Source organism: Pongo abelii, chromosome 1 (genome assembly GCF_028885655.2).
Source record: "Pongo abelii isolate AG06213 chromosome 1, NHGRI_mPonAbe1-v2.0_pri, whole genome shotgun sequence".
NCBI classification, from domain to species: domain Eukaryota; kingdom Metazoa; phylum Chordata; class Mammalia; order Primates; family Hominidae; genus Pongo; species Pongo abelii.
In genome coordinates, this window is record NC_071985.2 from 110,423,075 (window position 1) to 110,437,247 (window position 14,173).

Here is a 14,173-nt window from a genome sequence, read left to right on the forward strand (position 1 = left end):
TCCTGTGGCTCCTCCAGCTATTAATAATAAGTTTACAAAGACAATAAAAATAAACAGATGATGACAGAATTTATGGGAAAGGGTCACTAATCTGACTTTCTTGCTGTACGGACAAGAAACTGAGTGTTCCAGAAAAGGAAGTGAGTTAAATAAGATGATACTGCAAGTTAGGAGCATACTCAGGCTAGAATTCAGATGCTTCATGTTCCTCTCTGGCTGGAGGTCTAACCTCCATGTGTCATTCTACATGGCTCCTTTCTCCAAACTCCTTCCTCCTACCAGCCTCAGACCTGAATTTCAAAGCATCAGTTTAGTAAATACAAGTCAGTGCAATGTGACTTGGTTGAATTTCCTTAACTTCTGTTTTTCTTCATTCCTTTGACAATGTTTTAAACCTCAAAATCATCTCCACACCCTCTTTTTTGTTTCCTTTCTTTCATTCCTCCTCTGCACTTAGTCCCCCACCTCCTACTCTGTCATTTATAGCTGCCACTCTTCCTCTGTAACATTTCTTGGTGAAGCAGAATAATAATTTAAAAAAAAACTCAACTATTATCTTAATAGCTGGCATCAGAATTCCTGTTAGGGAAGAAATAATCTGTTAAGAACACAGACTTTTTAATATTAAATTTTAATGTTTCCATTGCTTTTGGGTAAATCCTCCCTTCTTCATTTTTCTCAAAATGTCAGCAAAGGCCTTGTAAAATTTGTGGTGTGTGTGTGTCTATGTATGTGTGTATAAGTAAATCAAGAAAAGGGACTGGGTTTCAAGGGACTGTCACTCAAGGGACTGGGTAAGAAGAGGGCTACACACACTGGAAGGTGAGATCACTGACAACAGAACTAATTCCAGAACCAGAGGAGGCCACAAAAATGTAACTGCTCTGAGAGAATGCAGACATCTTGGGGAGGGCATTGAACTTTCCACAGGATGTGGAATGGAGATTCGAGCCAATCTTATCTGGATCTCAAGTGGCAGGGTGCCTGAAGCTGACATTTGGGTTATGTTAGATTTTTATTTTATTTATAACATCACATCCATTTCCTTGACCCTTCATAATCTTGCCTCACCCTACAAAGCAAGGCTCCAGACAGAATCCCTCTGCTCCAGCTAGGCTAATATTGGTGTAGGCTCAAGAACACATCACATTGGCTCGGAGCTCCCACCTTGACTCAATTTCTCCGGATATTGGATCTTAAATGCCTTTCCCACCCCACTATTCTGACTCATCCCTTAGCGCCTTGCTCAAGTTCCCCTGTGAGTTTGCTCACACTCTCTCTGCTTCTGGCTGCTTACTACTCTTATAGTTGATACCCATGAGGTCTACTCTTGATTAACATGCTGTTTTGCACATGTGGGCCCATTACTGGTTCAGATCTGCTTGGTTTTCAACCTTACTGTGATGTGGGCTCATTAACGCCAGGATCTATCCTGTTCCTTTGAACTCCACAGCACCTAGCTAGGTGCTTTGTATTAACATTAAATACTGACAGCCTACTTCAACCTTCCTCTTTGGAGCAATCCATGCACCAGACCCTTTGTTTGTTCTGCTACCTTTAGTCTCTCAGTTTTGTCCCTATTGTTAGCAGCAAGAATCCTTTTCTTTTAGGACTGTTGAATCCTCTGATCAGTCCCACTCTCAAATCAAACTCCTCTGGATGCCTTGATACCCACGAGCTAAGGTGACTGTCAGCTCCTCACAGTTCACATCCCATGATTCATGAACCCCAAGCTTGTCCTTGTTGAGTGGGTAGGACAACCGGCTTTGGAAGACCCTCTGCCACAGCTTATAATAGGTACTTTTCTTTGATGGGTAAATTCTGTGTCATAACAGCAAAAAAATACACTCAATACTCTCACCCAGAATACACACACACACACACACACACACACACACACACACAAAAGAGAAGTTTTATAAAACAATACTCACCTTTACTTTGTGCAATGCAAACTATTTTCTCTTTTAAGATAAAATATGGTGATTTCAGCTCACTAAATTGATTTCATGTCTCACTAATGAGCTGCAATTTGCTGTGTTTAAAAAACACTGTTCTAGAGGATCAAAGGACAGTTGGCAGGGGAAGAGAGGGCCATTCTCAAGCCCTTAAACGGTGGCTCCTGGAAGGGGTGGTGGTTCCTGGAGATCATTCCTCCTGCAGGCTCCCTTGGTCCTGCAAGTTCATCTGAAGTTAAAAATCGGCATAAGAGACACACTGATCTGGAGTTTACCTCTGGGTCATCTCGCTAGTCTCTGTGTATGGGCTGGGTGAGCAGCTTCCTGTAGAGTGACATCTGAGGAAGGGCATGAGGTTGTCTAGTGGGGGCTGGACACTGTCAGCTCTGCAGACACATAGGACAGTATTATGGTGGTGTTTTATACACAGGCATTGAATAAATAATTGAAGAGTGATGATATTCTGTTTCTGTAATTTTCTGTTGGTGGCTACTGACAAGAGAAAGGCACTGCAGGGTTGGGGGGCAGTGGGAATGATGGGACAGTAAAAGGGACGAACAAATTCTTACTGCCAGTGACCTTGGATGGTAGAGCCTTGAAACAGGCGGAAGGTGGCTGGGGCTCCCTCTGAGTCCAGAATCAAGTGCTGTCAGTGAGGGTCAAGGACACATGCAGCCTCTTCAAGGCCTTTGTCTGTGGACAGCATGCTTGGAGCTGGGCAGAGGAAAGGCTGTAGCAGGGCAGGAGGGCTGAGAGACACCCTGAAGAGATTATGCTGGCTGTGGCATGTTATCAGAGATGGCGCACACAGAAGAAGAGGTGGTGAGGAAGCGTTAAAAGTCAACAAGGTGCTATTGATGTGCTCCGGGCTAGCCCTCTTTCTGCCGGTCATGGTCACAAAAAGCAGACCAGTGTCTCCTTTCCTCCCTCTCCCCAGTCCTAACCTCCCTACCTCCAGGTGGAGGATATTCTGTTCTCTGCCTGGCACCTTCCTGGGAGGCAGGGTGGCCAGGGCACAGGGCTCTGCTGGTCCTGCAGGGTACAAGGGATCTTCCATGCTTCGTCTGTCTTGGGAAGGAGAAGCAGCAATGCTGTGTCTCAGCTACAACCTGGAGGGAGAGCCTTTGCCCTGCCTACCCCTCCTTATAGTGTTGGCAGTGTGGGCAGCCCTGTGCTGTATGATCTTGGGTGAGTTATTTTAATTCTTTCACTTAAGTATTCATACCCATTCAATGGGGCTTGGCAATACCACATGTGTGTATATTTGTATAGTTCCTGTGAAGATTAAAATGAGATTCATTTCTATAAAGTCATGGTGCATATTTGCTCAATTAATTAATTCCACAAATATTTAATGACTACCTGTTATGTATCATTCACCATTCTAGGTGCTGATGATACAGCAGTGAGTAATTCCTTGCTCTTGCAGAGCTTATATTCTAAATGATGGAGATAGATAATAAATAACAACAAAAATAAGTACATATATAATATCCCAGACTATAAGTCCTATGGAGAACAGTAAATCAGGTTAAGGGTAATAAGGGATGGTTGGGGCAGCGGTTGGTTATTTTATATAGATTGGTCAGAGGAGGCCTTTTGGACAAGGTGACATTTGAGCAGAGACCTGATGAAGTAAGAGACGGAGTCATGCAGATGTTGGGGCAGCTTATTCAAGCAGATGGAAGAGTATGTGCAAAGGCCCTGAGCTGGCAGCATGTTTAATGTTTCAAAAAATGCCAAGAAGGCCAGATTGATTGGTGAGAAGTGAGCAGGAAGAAGAAAGTAAGAGATAAAGGAACTGTTACCATGAACCCCTATAAAAAAATCAATTCTTTTTCACCCATTTTTTTCCAAAGCTGGGAATTTGGAGCAATAGAAGATGTTTGTGGTGGCGGGAATAGGTTTTGACACAGGTGTACATTTCCTTTTGCCTCCTTGGACATAACTGTCCCATTCTTCTCCTAGGCCGCTTGCATCTCTAGGTATCTATGAACATATTTACTGACTCAGGTGCAGTGGCCAATGAAACGCCACGTGTGGTAGGCAGCTTTCCTTGTTGACAATGATGTGTGCACTCCCTGATGGCTGCACTCCTCTGGAGGTGGAAAAGACATCCCTATTGGCCTTGGGCTGGGCCGTGGGACTTACCTTGTCAAGTGGAGTATGAGTAGACATGCCCTATGCCATGGCAGAGCTGAAGATGCTAATGAGCTGGTGTGGTTTGGCTGTGTCCCCTTCAGAGCCTGTGCTCCACAGTGAAAACAGCTGCTCTTAGACGATGGCCATCCCGTGGCTATGGGTCACTGAATGAAAAGATAAATGGAGATCTGTGGAGACCACCAGAGCCAAAGCCAATGCACAGCCCTCAAGAAATAAATGTTTGTGTTTGTAAGCCACTCAGATTTGGGAGTTATATGTTGCTGCAGCAAAATCTGACTAATCAAGTCAGATTCTGTGCTAAGAACTTTCAAATGTTACCTCATTACCTGTGCAGTGGATCATTCCATTTTTGTGGATGAAGAAGCTGAGGTCCAGCAAAGTCAAGCAACTCGCATAGGATTATAAAAAAATGAAAACAGACGAAATTCAAATTTTAACGTGATCCAACAGAAGAGGAATAGAAAACGAAGTCCTTATGCTAACTTCAAATTCCCTGTGTGTAATTGGACTTCTCTTTCCTGCTGTGGCCCCACAAGCCCAGGAGACTCCACTCCTCTCTACTCCCTCCTTCAAACCCCACTCTGCTCCATTCCATTCCACTGCTGAAAGTGCTATTTGCATCTCTCATTTTCTTCCAAATAGCTATTAAAAGTGATCTTTTCATGAAATGATTCTGGAATGATAAAAGAGAAAGTTTGGTCTCTCTTATGTGATTATTTCTAAACATACATGAAAATTCCTTGGCTATTTCCTCTGCATTATTCATTCCAAAATACACCAATTTTTGCCTAACTCTGTACATGTGTATACTGCCACACTTAGTAAGCACCTACTATGTGCCAGCCACTGTACAGGGACTGTACACTGTACAGAGTGAGAGGTGTCAGATGCATTGCTGGAAGACCATAAAACCTAGTAGGAGATGGCATGTTATTAGCTTGGTGCAAACTTAACTGTGGTTTTTGCATTGTTGAAATTGGCCATTTGGTATTGGAATACATTCTTAAATAATGTGGTTATGTTATACATCATTTTAATGTGCACTTCTTGCTTTTTTTTTTTTTTTTGCTAATGACTTATTACTTGCTTTTTATTTTATGTTTATTTTAGACTGTGGAAATGATGTTAGACAAAAAGCAAATTCAAGTGACTTTCTTATTTGAGTTCAAAATAGGTCGTAAAGCAGTGGAGACAACTCACAACATCAACAACACATTTGGCTGGAAACTGCTAATGAACATGCAGTGCAGTGTTGGTTCAAGAAATTTTGCAAAGGAGATGAGAGCCTTGAAGATGAGGTGCATAGTGTCCGGGCATTGGAAGTTGACAACGACAAATTGAGAGCAGTCATCAAAGCCAATCCTCTTACAATTACACGAGAAGTTGCTGAAGAACTCAATGTTGACCATTCTATGGTCGTTCAGCCTTTGAAGCAAATTGGAAAGGTGAAAAAGCTGGATAAGTGGGTGTCTCATGAGTTGAGTGAAAATTTTAAAAATCGTCATTGTGAACCATCATTTTATTCTATGCAACAACAACAAACCATTTCTAGATCAGATTGTGACATGCTTCGAAAAGTGGATTTTATATGGCAGTCGGTGATGACAACTCAGTGGTTGGATGGAGAAGAAGGTCCAAAGCACCTCCCAAAGCCAAACTTGCACCAAAAAAAGGTCATGGTCACTGTTTGGTGGTCTGCCAGTCTGACCCACTACAGCTTTCTGAATCCCAGAAACCATTACATCTGAGACTATTCTTAGGAAATCGATGAAATGCACTGAAAACCGCAAAGCCTGCAGCTGGCATCGGTTAACAGAAAGGGCCAAATTCCTCTTCATGACAACCCCCGACTGCAGGTTGCACAACCAGTGCTTCAAAAGTTAAACGAGTTGGGCTTTAAAGTATTGCCTCATCCACCATATTCACCTGATCTCTTGCCAACTGACTACCACTTCTTCAAGCATTTTGACAACTTTTTGCAGGGGAAATGCTTTCACAATCAGCAGGATGCAGAAAATGCTTTCCAAGAGTTGTTGAATCCCGAAGCACAGATTTTTTATGCTACAGGAATAAACAAACTTACTTCTCATTGGCAAAAATGTGTTGATTGTAATGGTTCTTATTTTAATTAATAAAGAAGTGTTTGAGCCTAGTTACAATGTTTAAAATTCATGGTCCAAAACCACAATTACTTTTGCACCAACTAATATGAAAAGTGCTAAGCTGTATACAATAAGTAAGTATAGGCTTGTAGTCACACAGAGGAGGGCTCAATGCTCAGCTTGGGAGAAATGATTTAAAAGGTTTCCAGATACAAGAGCTGAGTCTTGAATGCAAAGTGGGAGCCACTTGAGGAAGAGGCAGGAAGGAAACAGCACAAGCAAAGACACGTAGTTGAGTTTAGCTGAATTGTAAGTCGGATGAAGGTAGTGGCTGGAGATGGTCTAGAGACACAGAGGAACTGTGATGCCTGAGGGCCTGGTATTAACGCAATAGGTTGCAATGCTAAGGAAGGTAAGAGAGTGCCTGTATATAGGATTGTTTTGATCAGGCCCACATGCTGGGGCAGGCCACACGACTAGTTTGTTTTTGAAGCCCCCTTATACCCTTTTCCCCATTTCTTCATGTGTGCTCCCACCCTGACCCTTATCAAAACCCTTTCTAATGAACTTCCTTTAGCCTAGGGGGCAGGTTTAAAGCATTACTCTTTTCAGGCACATCTGCATCCTAACAAGGGATTAACTCACAACACCAACAAGCATTTTCTGACACTTTTCTATGCCCAGCACTGTGCTAGGCACCATATACACATGCATTATGTCACTTGATCCTCATAACCACCTTGTAAGGAAGGTACTATAATGGTAATTGTTTGAACAAAGAGAAGGCCAAGTCTTAGCAAAATCAAGGCAGATGAAAGCCAAGATGTGGGAAAAGATTTTGGAGGTGAGGTGGGGACTGTGAGCAGGATTTAGAGGGTAGGGAACAGCTTCCTGTGCCAACATTCCACCGTGCAGGCTGACCATTGATATATATTCCTGAGGCTATCAGTCCTTCATAACTTAGCACTCAGTATCAGAAAAGAGACCAGGAGGAGCTTCATGGTGCAGGATGCCTTTGGGTTAGTAATTGTTATTTTCAGGCACACATATGACTTGGCCAACGACAAGTCATGTATAATGAGCCATATAATGGGACTCTATACATTTAATTTTTTTTTTTTTTGCCTTAAGAGAGGGAGAACTGGAGAGGACTGTGTCTACACTATCTGCCTGCCTCTGGACCTTTAAAACTACCCAGTCTTGTAGGAACCTTGTCCCCACCCATCCAGAAAGGCCACAGAGGCCAAACTAGGTATTTGCTGAGATCACCCACGGCCTTCCTAGCTCATACCCAATTTGTCCTTGATCTGACACAGTCTCCCCTGACCCTTGACTTGACTTTACTCAGATTCCTCCTTTTGGTTCTTTGGGTTCAGTCTTCCCCACTTTCCCTAAGAGACTCCAGCTTGATTTTCCTCTCTGTCCAGTGCTAAATAAATCTAGCTGCACTCATGAAAACCCAGGCTTCTTATCCCTCGGGGTCAGGCAGATGGGAGCAGGGATGCTGATACAATTGGGTGTTTAATAAAGCCTATTGATGAGGGTAATGATAATCACTATTCCCGGAGCACACCTTTCACCAAGCCTCATGTGTTATGTCAGTTAATCCCCAAGGTTTCCACATCGCTAGATCACATGGTTAGTTCTCATTTGTCTTCTTACTTAAAATGACCTAAGGGCTACACTCGACTTTCTACACTGGTGTATCCTCTTTGGGGTTCCCTCCTTTTAGTCTCCTTTGAGAGTTCCTCCTCTTCCTCTTCGTCTCTTAATATTAGTGGGAACTAGGGCTTGGTCCTTTCCCCTCTTTTCCATTTATATTTGCATCTTTGGTGACCTCATTCACTCTCATGACTTTATATTTATTTATTTATTTATTTTTTTTTTTCAGGCAGAGTCTCACTCTGTTGCCCAGGCTGGAGTGCAGTGGTGCGATCTTGGCTCACTGCAACCCCTGCCTCCTGGGTTCAAGTGATTCTCCTGCCTCAGCCTACCAAGTAGCTGGGATTATGGGTGCCCACCACCACACCCAGCTATTTTTTTTTGTTTTTGTTTTTTTTAGTAGAGATGGGGTTTTGCCATGTTGGTCAGGCTGGTCTTGAACTCCTGACTTCAGGTGATCTGCCAGCTTCGGCCTCGCGAAGTGCTGGGATTACAGACGTGGGCCACTGAGCCCAGCCTACTGTCATGACTTTAAAACCTTTCTCCTGAACTTACATATCCAACAATCTACTTAACATATCCACATCTAATAAATATCTCAGCTCATCCCTCTGATCCACCCTCAGAGTTCCCCATTTTAATTGATGGCAACTGTATTTTTCTGTGGAGTCATCTTTTTCTCCCCGCCTTCTTTCCCTTACACTCCATATCTGGTCCTTCAGCAAATTCTGTTTGTACTGCCTTCAAAACATGTCTGGAATCTGACCACTTCTCACCGCCCCACTGCTACCACGTTTGCTATTGCTTCCCTGGATTATTGCAACAGCTTCCTATCTGTTCTTTCTGCTTCCACTCTTCTCTCTACAGTCTATTATCAACATAGCAGCCAAATAGGTCTTTTTAGAAAGTATAAGTCAGACCATGTGTCTCCTCTGCTCAAAGTCCTGCAATGGCTGTCTACTTCTCAGAGTGTAAAAACCAAAGTCCTCACGATGACTGATGTCATCTGGTGCTGTTACCTTTCTGACTTCATTTCCTCCTCTTTTCCTCCTCCTCCATTACTGGACTCCGGCTATACTGCTTTCCTTACTACTTCTCAAACATGTCAGGCCCACACCAGTCTTAGGGCTCTTGTACTGGTTGGTCTGTCTGCTCCAACACTCTTCCTCCAGACACAGGCCTGACTCACTTCCTTGCCGCCCTCCAGTTTTTGCTCCAATGTCTCCTCAATGAGGCCTACCCTGACCATTATTTAAAAGACTGCAGTCTACCACTGGTACACTCAATCTTGTTTTTGCTCTATTTCCCCAATCTAGTAGTTACCAGCTTCTAACATATTAAATAATTTGCCTATTTATGATTTTTTTTGCTCCCCACTTAGAATGTAAGTTCCAACCAGGAGTATGGTACCTGGAAAAATATCTAATATTTATGTAGTGTTGGGTTCCAGGCCCTATTCTAAGCTTATGTTGAAAAATTTAATTTTTTTATACCAACTCCACGAAGCAGGTACTATTGTTATCTTTGTGTTATGAATGAGAAAACTGAGGCATGGAGGGGTTAAATGACTTGCCTAAAGTCACACAGCTAGTAAGTGGTGAATCTGGAACCCAGGTATTCTGGTTCCAGAGTTCATCCTTTTAACCTGAAAAGTATACTGCTTCTCATTGCATAGCGCTTAGTAGGTGCTCAATAAATGGTTGCAAAATGAATACATGAATGAATTCCTAAAACACCAAATACTAGGTAAGTGATAATGTTATTGCTACCTTAATGATGAAGGAACTGAGAAATGAAGATGTTAAGTAACTTGCTTTCACAAGTAGGTAGCAGTAGAACTGGGACCTGAACCCAGAGGGCTGCTTCCATTTCCAGCATTCACACTGCGGATAGAGGATGGAGACAAACTGCTGATAAACATTGGTTTTAATAATTTCTCATTGTAAATGCTCATATAAACTTTTGCTTAACCTACAGTCTAGGAATTCTCATTAAATACCATAAAGTAGGTAACAGAGAGCACCAGTCTCCAACATATAACATGAAAGCTAATCTCATATAGGTGAATTGACTTTCTCAAAAAGAAAACATAGCTCTGGAGCAGAGCTAGTTTCCCAGACGAATTCCAATTTCCCAGTTATCTACAGGAAAGCAGAGGAAATGAAGAGTTACTCCCATTCACTTAGCTCTTTTGTCTTAAGAATACTGGAATTTAGACCTGTGTCATCTGTTGAAACCAGATTTGGATGGAGACTGGCCATACATGGTCACTGCTGCTTTTAATCCTGGTTTGAGAATCACTCCGTGGCTTGAAGTAATTTTTGTCAGCTTTCCAAGTGTGTATTGAGAACCACGTTGTCCTGATGCTTGCTCAGCCGGCTCTCCATCTCATGGAGATATCCCCACACTGGGAAACTCATTTAATGTATTTTCATGTCTGCATTCCTGACTTTGCCATCCAATCACCTAAGAATCACTAAAGGCATATATATGTCAGGGATATTAGGGAATGGAGCCCTAGAAGAGTTTGTGTTGCCTCTGAATGCTGAGAGTACAGGGAGCTTAGAGAGGGCAGAAGCTAAAACTCCTTGCTAAAACAGCAACCGGCTTGGATGTCTTAGGCAGAACTGTGCTGTTGAGAGAAGCTAGTCTTAAAAGCCCTTCCATTTCAAAGCTTTTTCTTTTCTTTTCTTTTCTTTTTTTTTTTTGAGACGTAGCTCCAGTCTTGTTGCTCAGGCTGGAATGCAATGGCGTGACCTCAGCTCACCGCAACCTCTGCGTCCCGGGTTCAAGTGATTCTCCTGCCTCAGCCTCCCAAGTAGCTGGGATTATAGGCATGTACCATGACTCCCGGCTAATTTTGTATTTTTAGTAGAGACAGGGTTTCTCAATGTTGGTCAGGGTGGTCTTGAACTCCCAACCTCAGGTGACCTGCCCGTCTCGGCCTCCCAAAGTGCTGGGATTACAGGAGTGAGCCACCGCACCTGGCCTCTAAGCTTTTTCATTGTTATCCCTTGTTCAGGCCTTTCCTTAAACTCCTTCAAGCAATGAATCCTCTCTTCTTGGCTCTGTGATAGCCCTCATCATGTTCAATTGTCACCCATTCACTCTGTGTCTCCCCAACTAAATGCTGGGCTCCTTGAGGGTAGGGACGAGTCTTATTTGTCTTTTTGTTTTTGTTTTTGTTTTGAGATGGAGTTTCGCTCTTGTTGCCTGGGTTGGAGTGCAATGGCGCCATCTCGGCTCACTGCAATCTCCTCCTCCCGGGTTCAAGTGATTCTCCTGCCTCAGCCTCCCGAGTAGCTGGGATTACAGGCATGCGCCACCACGCCTGGCTAATTTTGTATTTTTAGTGGAGACGGGGTTTCTCCATGTTGGTCAGGCTGGTCTCGAACTCCTGACCTAGGCCTCCTGTGATCCACCCACCTCAGCCTCCCAAAGTGCTGGGATTACAGATGTGAGCCACTGTGCCTGGCCGGGATGAGTCTTATTTGTCTTTGCATTTCCAGGGCTCAGTGCACAGCCTGCTTGGGCCACACAGTATTGGGCATGAAATGGTAAAACAAATAAAACCTCATGTGGCCTCAGCCAAAGGGGGATGGTGATCACAGAGAGTTTATGTTCCATTTATGGGGTCCATTTTCAGCATCAATAAACCTACTGGTTACCCTTTTCGCCAAAAGGAACAGCCCTACAATCCTTGTACCCACTGCCACATTACAGGTAAGATGATGCAGAACATGTGGGCAGAAGGCAGGCAGCTGAGGAAGAGACACCAAGATGATTAAGGGATGCTGGCAAATGGTTCACCACATGTATTGGAAGAGATGAAAACCTTATTCGTGGTGAGGTTATGGTACTGTCAGACCAAACAGTAGGTGAAGATGCTGGACTTTGCTGAAAATAGTAATGAATCCATGACACAAGGAAGTGACCTCTCCCCTGGGTAGTGCTTGAGACAAAGATAGTGTAGGACACAGGAAAGGATCAGCAGAATCTGGGGAAGAAAAAGGGAAAAGAAATCTGGATCCAGCAAACCAAAGATGGTCATTGGGGCACTGCTGGTTAAGAGTTGTCATCAGTTTCTTACTAAGGAGGTGCTGTGAGTCACCATGAGGGGCCTACTGTGAGATGTTTGCATCCGTATATGTTTGCCATTTACCACACAGTAAACCATATACAGTTCTCATCCTCTAGCAAGGATAAAATACATTCTTTCCATGTTTGCTTAACTTTCTAGGTGTTGGATCTGGCCCCGTGGGCCCTGCAACTATTTCAGTCCTGGTTCTGTAGTTCAGTTTGAGCATGACTTGGTTTTTAACAACGCATTTTCTTATATATGTATGCTCTGGTTAAACTAGAACATAGTAGGTCCTCTACCGTTGTTAGATGAATAAATGAACTTGGCTCAGGCGCCTGGTGCTCTCCCTTACACAGCCATCCACAGTGCCCCACTCAGGACCATTTCTTCAAGGCTAGTGTGCCCTATTCTGAACCTACCTGTCTCTAATTTTTTAAAACACTTAACAAATGGTTAAGTATTAGGGAATCAGGTACAATTCATAGTACAACTGTTTACTTTGTCACTTCATGGAAGAGAGAAAAACAAATCTACTCAAAGGAGTATCTCAATGGCTGAAATTTATTCTGTCCCATCTTTTTCTTATGTCCAAGTTAAACAGTGACAGATTCTGTTTTGGTTTCCCTGCTTGCAATTTCCCAGGTAGGAAACCAACTGCCTTGATGAAAAGGATTTTTCACTGGAATTGTGTCTAATAGCAAGAGGGAAACAGAGTCCACTTGGTTAATGTTGACTATAAATTTCTGCTGTGAGCCAACCACAGTAAATATTCACTTGGCCGCACCACTGTTGAGAATGGCTACACAGCCACCTGACTCTAGGCCTTGGGCTGAGGTGGTTCTGCATTTGAGTCTTAACTTCAGTACTTTCCATTTATGGGACCTTGGGCATGTTCCTTAATGTTTCTGAACTTTTCCTTATCTATAAATAGGGAATTATAATTCCTACTCACTAAATAGCTATTGAGAAGTCATATGATGATGAGAAGGAATCTCATCAATCAATTCACACAAATTGATAATGGACTTTAAATTAATGCACTATCTCCTTCCAGAAACATTTTAATAAGGCCCAACACCTTACTCCAGAGAACAAAACTCTTACGGAGGCACAGGATGGTTCAGGATCTTAGCAAAGTCACACTGTGTGAGTCAGAAGAACAGAACTTCCATAATCAACAGAACTAAGAGGGTGGACCTCAGAAACAGGGAAGGAAGTGGCCAAAAGGAAGATGACTAATTCATTCAGCTAATATTTGAGTGTCTCATATGTGCCAGGCACTGTTCTTAGGGCTGCAGGTCCAGCAGCGAATTGAAACAAACCCTTACCTTTATGGAGCTTACATTCTAGTGGAGACAGACAGGTAATAATAAACAAACTAAATATAGGGTGTGTCAAAAAGTGATAAAGCAGGGGAAGTTGGGAGGAGGGTTGCTGGGGTTTGAAATTTTAAGCAAGGTGGTCAAGAATGCCTCCCTAAGATGGTGACATTTAAGCAAAAACCACAGTAGAAGAAGTTGTCTTCCAGAGGTCATAGGCAGCCTGGGTAGGGGGCGGAGATGAGGGCAGGCAGGGAGTAGAAGCCCCTAGGGAAGACTTGTTACCAGGCCCCAGCCTCAGCTCTACTCAGTACCTGGTGATGTCAGAGAGAACAAAGGGTAGTTTGCGTTCATTTTGTTTTTATAGGACCAGCTGGCAGGGTCCCTTTCTCCAGGCCTCCACCCCACTGCATCTCAGCCAGCTCCCAGAGCCTCATTTTTAGGAAAGCAGAGAAGCTTTTCTCTGAAGTAGAATTGCTGTGTATGGTTGTGCAGGTTGTACACTGCACAGAATGCCACATGTAAGGGGGTTCTATTCACATTTTAGATATGCTAGATTTGTATATTTAGGATGATTTTCTGGTAGGTGGCAGAAAAGTGTCTTTGAATTAAAGTAGTAGTATATTATGGTAGTTTTCTGACATCCAGGAATAAAGCATCTTGAAGGAGGGGCACATTTTTTTTTTAAACTTTCATTAAGGTACCCGGGAACCAGTGGCTGCCCTGAAGTTCCAGATTTCCAAAATCTTCCACAAGTGGTTTGTTGGGGATAGATTTATTGGTTATTATCATATCCCTCCTTTGCTGAAAATGTTGTGGTTACCATCACATACTAGAGAAAACTCCCCAGTGAGGCATAGAAGCAGAGGCAATTCCAGAATTTCTATG

At 43.2% G+C, this 14,173-nt stretch overlaps 1 protein-coding gene and 1 pseudogene across 1 annotated transcript in view; one reads left to right on the top strand and one right to left on the bottom strand.

The window, feature by feature from the left end:
* Positions 1-2,244, bottom strand: part of LOC100441368 (PRAME family member 17-like) — a 31,312-nt pseudogene extending 29,068 nt beyond the window's left edge.
* LOC100447686 (neuroblastoma breakpoint family member 12) overlaps positions 1-14,173 on the top strand; it is a 2,265,351-nt gene that overhangs the window by 496,020 nt on the left and 1,755,158 nt on the right.